At 46.5% G+C, this 7,617-nt stretch overlaps 1 long non-coding RNA gene across 1 annotated transcript in view; it reads left to right on the top strand.

The window, feature by feature from the left end:
• Nucleotides 1-1,826: 1,826 nt before the first annotated feature.
• Nucleotides 1,827-7,617, top strand: part of LOC124029952 — a 10,696-nt gene continuing 4,905 nt past the window's right edge. The window contains exons 1-2 of the long non-coding RNA XR_006837877.1: nt 1,827-1,881; nt 2,065-2,133. This is a non-coding gene — a long non-coding RNA (uncharacterized LOC124029952). The remainder of the gene's footprint in view (nt 1,882-2,064; nt 2,134-7,617) is intronic.

Below are 7,617 nucleotides of genomic sequence, written 5' to 3'. Positions count from 1 at the left end.
GGAGTAGTATGGCTCACTGGGTGCAGGGTTGTCACATGATGCCAGGAAGGATAGGAGTAGTATGGCTCACTGGGTGCAGGGTTGTCACATGATGCCAGGAAGGATAGGAGTAGTATGGCTCACTGGGTGCAGGGTTGTCACATGATGCCAGGAAGGATAGGAGTAGTATGGCTCACTGGGTGCAGGGTTGTCACATGATGCCAGGAAGGATAGGAGTAGTATGGCTCACTGGGTGCAGGGTTGTCACATGATGCCAGGAAGGATAGGAGTAGTATGGCTCACTGGGTGCAGGGTTGTCACATGATGCCAGGAAGGATAGGAGTAGTATGGCTCACTGGGTGCAGGGTTGTCACATGATGCCAGGAAGGATAGGAGTAGTATGGCTCACTGGGTGCAGGGTTGTCACATGATGCCAGGAAGGATAGGAGTAGTATGGCTCACTGGGTGCAGGGTTGTCACATGATGCCAGGAAGGATAGGAGTAGTATGGCTCACTGGGTGCAGGGTTGTCACATGATGCCAGGAAGGATAGGAGTAGTATGGCTCACTGGGTGCAGGGTTGTCACATGATGCCAGGAAGGATAGGAGTAGTATGGCTCACTGGGTGCAGGGTTGTCACATGATGCCAGGAAGGATAAGTTCTGTATTGAAATTAAATGCAGTACTTTGTGTTGACAGACCTCTGATTAAAAACAGTACTTTGTGTTGACAGACCTCTGATTAAAAACAGACAGACCTCTGATTAAAAACAGTACTTTGTGTTGACAGACCTCTGATTTAAAAACAGTACTTTGTGTTGACAGACCTCTGATTTAAAAACAGTACTTTGTGTTGACAGACCTCTGATTTAAAAACAGTACTTTGTGTTGACAGACCTCTGATTTAAAAACAGTACTTTGTGTGATTGACAGACCTCTGATTTAAAAACAGTACTTTGTGTTGACAGACCTCTGATTTAAAAACAGTACTTTGTGTTGACAGACCTCTGATTTAAAAACAGTACTTTGTGTTGAAGACCTCTGATTTAAAAACAGTACTTTGTGTTGACAGACCTCTGATTTAAAAACAGTACTTTGTGTTGACAGACCTCTGATTTAAAAAACAGTACTTTGTGTTGACAGACCTCTGATTTAAAAACAGTACTTTGTGTTGACAGACCTCTGATTTAAAAACAGTACTTTGTGTTGACAGACCTCTGATTTAAAAACAGTACTTTGTGTTGACAGACCTCTGATTTAAAAACAGTACTTTGTGTTGACAGACCTCTGATTTAAAAACAGTACTTTGTGTTGACAGACCTCTGATTTAAAAACAGTACTTTGTGTTGACAGACCTCTGATTTAAAAACAGTACTTTGTCATGACTTGTGGAGGTTTGTCAACATGAACCTGAGTAACACAGAATGTATTTTATTTGTTGCTAGCAGAGTATTATCTTTTCTCTCTAAATGTTACAAGGGGAAACCTTCATTTCCCTCCATCCCCAATATAAACAACATGTCACATCCTCATAGCTTTGTCCTTTCATCTTCAAACCGCCAACCTTGCCTCTGGCCATAGTGTTTAGCAGTAGGACAGGCAGGGGGTTGAGGTGTGTGTGTGTGTGTGTGTGTGTGTGAGGGGACAGAGGAAAGACGTTTCATTTAATAAGGTGTTCAGACCAGAGGAACGGAAAGACTGACAGAACCAGACGCTTTCACTTACTGTGTTTCTATGTGTTTACTGGTACACACACACACACACACACACACACACACACACACACACAGGAGCAAATGATTTGTTGTGTCAATGAGTTCCCAAACTAATCTCTTTCTTCCCTTTCACCCTACTAGACCTTTGATAAGATCCTCATTGCAAACAGAGGAGAGATCGCCTGCAGGGTAAGACTGTGTGTTAACTAAGACAGAGACAGGATGAAAGCCCTCCTAAGCTACACCGTGTCTCATCTCTCTACTGCGCCTATAGCAGGTCTATAGCACCTAGTAAACATTATAGACTATTATTATTATTATTGATGTGTTGAATAAAAGCTGATCACACGTCTTCTTCATTGCCTCTGGCAGGTGATGAAAACATGTAAGAAGATGGGTATCAAAACAGTGGCGGTGCACAGTGATGTCGACGCCAGCGCGGTAAGTCTGTCTGGTCTGTAGGGGGTGTCTGTCTGGTCTGTAGGGGTGTCTGTCTGGTCTGTAGGGGTGGTGTCTGTCTGGTCTGTAGGGGTGTCTGTCTGGTCTGTCTGGTCTGTAGGGGTGGTGTCTGTAGGGGTGGTGTCTGTCTGTCTGGTCTGTAGGGTGGTGTCTGTCTGGTCTGTAGAGGTGGTGTCTGTCTGGTCTGTAGAGGTGGTGTCTGTCTGTCTGGTCTGTCTGAGGGGGTGTCTGTCTGGTCTGTAGGGGTGGTGTCTGTCTGGTCTGTAGGGGTGGTGTCTGTCTGGTCTGTAGGGGGTGGTGTCTGTCTGGTCTGTAGGGGTGGTGTCTGTCTGGTCTGTAGGGGTGGTGTCTGTCTGGTGGTCTGTAGGGGTGGTGTCTGTCTGGTCTGGTGTCTGTCTGGTCTGTGGTGTCTGTCTGGTCTGTAGGGTGGTGTCTGTCTGTCTGTAGGGGTGGTGTCTGTCTGGTCTGTAGGGGTGGTGTCTGTCTGGTCTGTAGGGGTGTGTCTGTCTGGTCTGTAGGGGTGGTGTCTGTCTGGTCTGTAGGGGTGGTGTCTGTCTGTCTGTAGGGGTGGTGTCTGTCTGGTCTGTAGGGGTGGTGTCTGTCTGGTCTGTAGGGGTGGTGTCTGTCTGAGGGGTGGTGTCTGTCTGGTCTGTAGTCTGTAGAGGGTGTCTGTCTGTCTGGTCTGTAGGGGGTGTCTGTCTGGTCTGTCTGTCTGGTCTGTAGAGGGGTGTCTCTGTCTGTCTGGTCTGTAGAGGGGTGTCTGTCTGGTCTGTAGAGGGGGTGTCTGTCTGGTCTGTAGAGGGGTGTCTGTCTGGTCTGTAGAGGGGGTGTCTGTCTGGTCTGTAGAGGGGTGTCTGTCTGGTCTGTAGAGGGGGTGTCTGTCTGGTCTGTAGAGGGGTGTCTGTCTGGTCTGTAGAGGGGGTGTCTGTCTGGTCTGTAGAGGGGTGTCTGTCTGGTCTGTAGAGGGTGTCTGTCTGGTCTGTAGAGGGGTGTGTCTGGTCTGTAGAGGGGTGTCTTACTTCAGTTGGGGATAAATAAAGGATCATGACATTGAATGAATTTATGAGACGTTGTGTTATATTGACCCCCATACAGCCAGAGATGGATATTGACTCCATTACTAACCTGTTGTGTTATATTGACCCCATACAGCCAGAGGTATTGTGTTATATTGACCCCATACAGCCAGAGGTATTGTGTTATATTGACCCCATACAGCCAGAGGCTTGTGTTATAATGACCCCATACAGCCAGAGGTATTTGAAACAGTTATATTGACCCCATACAGCCAGAGGTATTGTGTTATAATGACCCCATACAGCCCAGTGGTATTGTGTTATATTGACCCCATACAGCCCAGTGGTATTGTGTTATTGACCCCATACAGCCCAGTGGTATTGTGTTATATTGACCCCATACAGCCCAGTGGTATTGTGTTATATTGACCCCATACAGCCCAGTGGTATTGTGTTATATTGACCCCATACAGCCCAGTGGTATTGTGTTATATTGACCCCATACAGCCCAGTGGTATTGTGTTATATTGACCCCATACAGCCCAGTGGTATTGTGTTATATTGACCCCATACAGCCCAGTGGTATTGTGTTATATTGACCCCATACAGCCCAGTGGTATTGTGTTATATTGACCCCATACAGCCCAGTGGTATTGTGTTATATTGACCCCATACAGCCCAGTGGTATTGTGTTATATTGACCCCATACAGCCCAGTTATTGTGTTATATGACCCCATACAGCCCAGTGGTATTGTGTTATATTGACCCCATACAGCCCAGTGGTATTGTGTTATATTGACCCCATACAGCCCAGTGGTATTGTGTTATATTGACCCCATACAGCCCAGTGGTATTTACATTGTGTTATATTGACCCCATACAGCCCAGTGGTATTGTGTTATATTGACCCCATACAGCCCAGTGGTATTGTGTTATATTGACCCCATACAGCCCAGTGGTATTGTGTTATATTGACCCCATACAGCCCAGTGGTATTGTGTTATATTGACCCCATACAGCCCCCAGTGGTATTGTGTTATATTGACCCCATACAGCCCAGTGGTATTGTGTTATATTGACCCCATACAGCCCAGTGGTATTGTGTTATATTGACCCCATACAGCCCAGTGGTATTGTGTTATATTGACCCCATACAGCCCAGTGGTATTGTGTTATATTGACCCCATACAGCCCAGTGGTATTGTGTTATATTGACCCCATACAGCCCAGTGGTATTGTGTTATATTGACCCAGCCCAGTGGTATTGTGTTATATTGACCCCATACAGTGGTATTGTGTTATATTGACCCCATACAGCCCAGTGGTATTGTGTTATATTGACCCCATACAGCCCAGTGGTATTGTGTTATATTGACCCCATACAGCCCAGTGGTATTGTGTTATATTGACCCCCATACAGCCCAGTGGTATTGTGTTATATTGACCCCATACAGCCCAGTGGTATTGTGTTATATTGACCCCATACAGCCCAGTGGTATTGTGTTATATTGACCCCATACAGCCCAGTGGTATTGTGTTATATTGACCCCATACAGCCCAGTGGTATTGTGTTATATTGACCCCATACAGCCCAGTGGTATTGTGTTATATTGACCCCATACAGCCCAGTGGTATTGTGTTATATTGACCCCATACAGCCCAGTGGTATTGTGTTATATTGACCCCATACAGCCCAGTGGTATTGTGTTATATTGACCCCATACAGCCCAGTGGTATTGTGTTATATTGACCCCATACAGCCCAGTGGTATTGTGTTATATTGACCCCATGGTATTGTGTTATATTGACAGCCCAGTGGTATTGTGTTATATTGACCCCATACAGCCCAGTGGTATTGTGTTATATTGACCCCCATACAGCCCAGTGGTATTGTGTTATATTGACCCCATACAGCCCAGTGGTATTGTGTTATATTGACCCCATACAGCCCAGTGGTATTGTGTTATATTGACATACAGCCCAGTGGTATTGTGTTATATTGACCCCATACAGCCCAGTGGTATTGTGTTATTGTGTTATATTGACCCCATACAGCCCAGTGGTATTGTGTTATATTGATTGTTATACAGCCCAGTGGTATTGTGTTATATTGACCCCATACAGCCCAGTGGTATTGTGTTATATTGACCCCATACAGCCCAGTGGTATTGTGTTATATTGACCCCCATACAGCCCAGTGGTATTGTGTTATATTGAGTGGTATTGTGTTATATTGACCCCATACAGCCCAGTGGTATTGTGTTATATTGACCCCATACAGCCCAGTGGTATTGTGTTATATTGACCCCATGGTATTGTGTTATATTGACAGCCCAGCCCAGTGGTATTGTGTTATATTGACCCCATACAGCCCAGTGGTATTGTGTTATATTGACCCCATACAGCCCAGTGGTATTGTGTTATATTGACCCCATACAGCCCAGTGGTATTGTGTTATATTGACCCCATACAGCCCAGTGGTATTGTGTTATATTGACCCTGGCCCAGTGGTATTGTGTTATTGTGTTATATTGACCCCATACAGCCCAGTGGTATTATTATTTATATTATTTATACAGCCCAGTGGTATTGTGTTATATTGGATCCTATACAGCCCAGTGGTATTGTGTTATATTGACCCCATACAGCCCAGTGGTATTGTGTTATATTGACCCCATACAGCCCAGTGGTATTGTGTTATATTGACCCCATACAGCCCAGTGGTATTGTGTTATAATAACCGCTACATGAGAAGGTTAGTTGTATTTACAGGCTGGTTTAATGACATAGTAGGCCTTTAACTGGGTGTGAAATTGACTTTCCAACACTGAGCTCCTCTATTGGTCAGATGGGGTGGGTAGACACGGTTGTTTATTGGGCTCCTCTAGTTGCCAAGGTGACTAACATTCCAAAACGCTAGACGTTGACCAGGGGTAGATGGGGGACGTTGACCAGGGGGGGAACCAGGGGTAGATGGGGACTGTTGAGTATCCACCAAAACGGCTAACCAGGTAACGCTGACCACCGGACGTAACGCGTGGGAACCGTTGAGTATCCACCAAAACGGGTAACGAGTATCCACCGAGACGGTGACCAGGTGGGGGAACTGTTGAGTATCCACCCAACGTTGACCAGGGGTAGATGGCAAACTGTTGAGTATCCACCAAACGGTAACGGTAACGTTGACCAGGGGGTAGATGGGGACTGTTGAGTATCCACCGAAACGTTAACGTTGACCAGGGGGTAGATGGGGGACTGTTGAGCATCCACCGAAACAGTAACGTTGACCAGGGGTAGATGGGGGACTGTTGAGTATCCACCCAAACGGTAACGGTAACGTTGACCAGGGGTAGATGGGGACTGTTGAGTACCCACCAAAACGGTAACGGTAACGTCCAGGGGTTGGGGGGACTGTTGAGCATCCACCGACGTTGTTGTATGATGGGGAACTGGAGTATCCACCATGTAATGGACCACCGGGTGATGGGGACGGAGTATCCACAAACGTTAAGATGGCCAGGGGTAGATGGGGACTGTTGAGTATCCACCCAAACGTAACGACCAGGGGTATGGGACTGTTGACCTGTGGAGATGGGGAAATGTTGAGTATCCACCGAGGTTAACGCGTGTGAAGGGGTGATGGGGGACTGTGAGATCCACCAAACAGTAACGCTGACCAGGGGTAGATGGGGATCCTGAGTATCCACCGAGACGTTAACGCTTGACCAGGGGGTAGATGGGGACTGTTGAGATCCACCGAAACAGTAACGCTTGACCAGGGGTGATGCCTGCCCAACCCCCTTCACACCCTACACACACACCTACACCAACTGGCCTGTAACCCCTTCAGACCTACACACACCTACCTAGACACACACACACACCTACACACCTACCTACACACACACACACACACACACACACACACACACACACACACACACACACACACACACACACACACACACACACACACACATCACTACACACACACACACTCAAAAACACACACACACACACACCCTCTGCCACCTTGTTGATCCAGATGTTGATGTTAATCCCGTGGAATGTGTCCTGGTGGTGACAGTGTCTGTCACTCAATCTGCTGAGGGTCTGGCTCCGTGGGGGCGAGGACGGGGCTGGTGATGTGAGATTTAGAAGATGATATGGCTGCCTGGCCTTGCTGTTGTTTTCTCACCCAATGAATCATCTCTTTCTGGTTTTACAACCTGTTTAATTGAACAGAAAATGTCTGTCAGATGAATGGACCACAGTTGATGCTTTGGCTAGTTTGTCCTCTTGAATATTTCGTTTTTTTTAAAATGATGCTACAGAGATTTTGTATAATTTCAGCCAGTAGTTGAAAGTAGCGCTCGCGCCAAAACGTCATCCATTTTGTGTGATACGTTGGGTCCTGCAAAAAAACAAAGTGCTTAAGATTCCGTTCTG

Source organism: Oncorhynchus gorbuscha, unplaced genomic scaffold (assembly GCF_021184085.1).
Source record: "Oncorhynchus gorbuscha isolate QuinsamMale2020 ecotype Even-year unplaced genomic scaffold, OgorEven_v1.0 Un_scaffold_8373, whole genome shotgun sequence".
Lineage (NCBI taxonomy): Eukaryota > Metazoa > Chordata > Actinopteri > Salmoniformes > Salmonidae > Oncorhynchus > Oncorhynchus gorbuscha.
The sequence above is the reverse complement of the archived record's forward strand: the minus strand, read 5'-3'. Positions and strand labels throughout refer to the sequence as shown.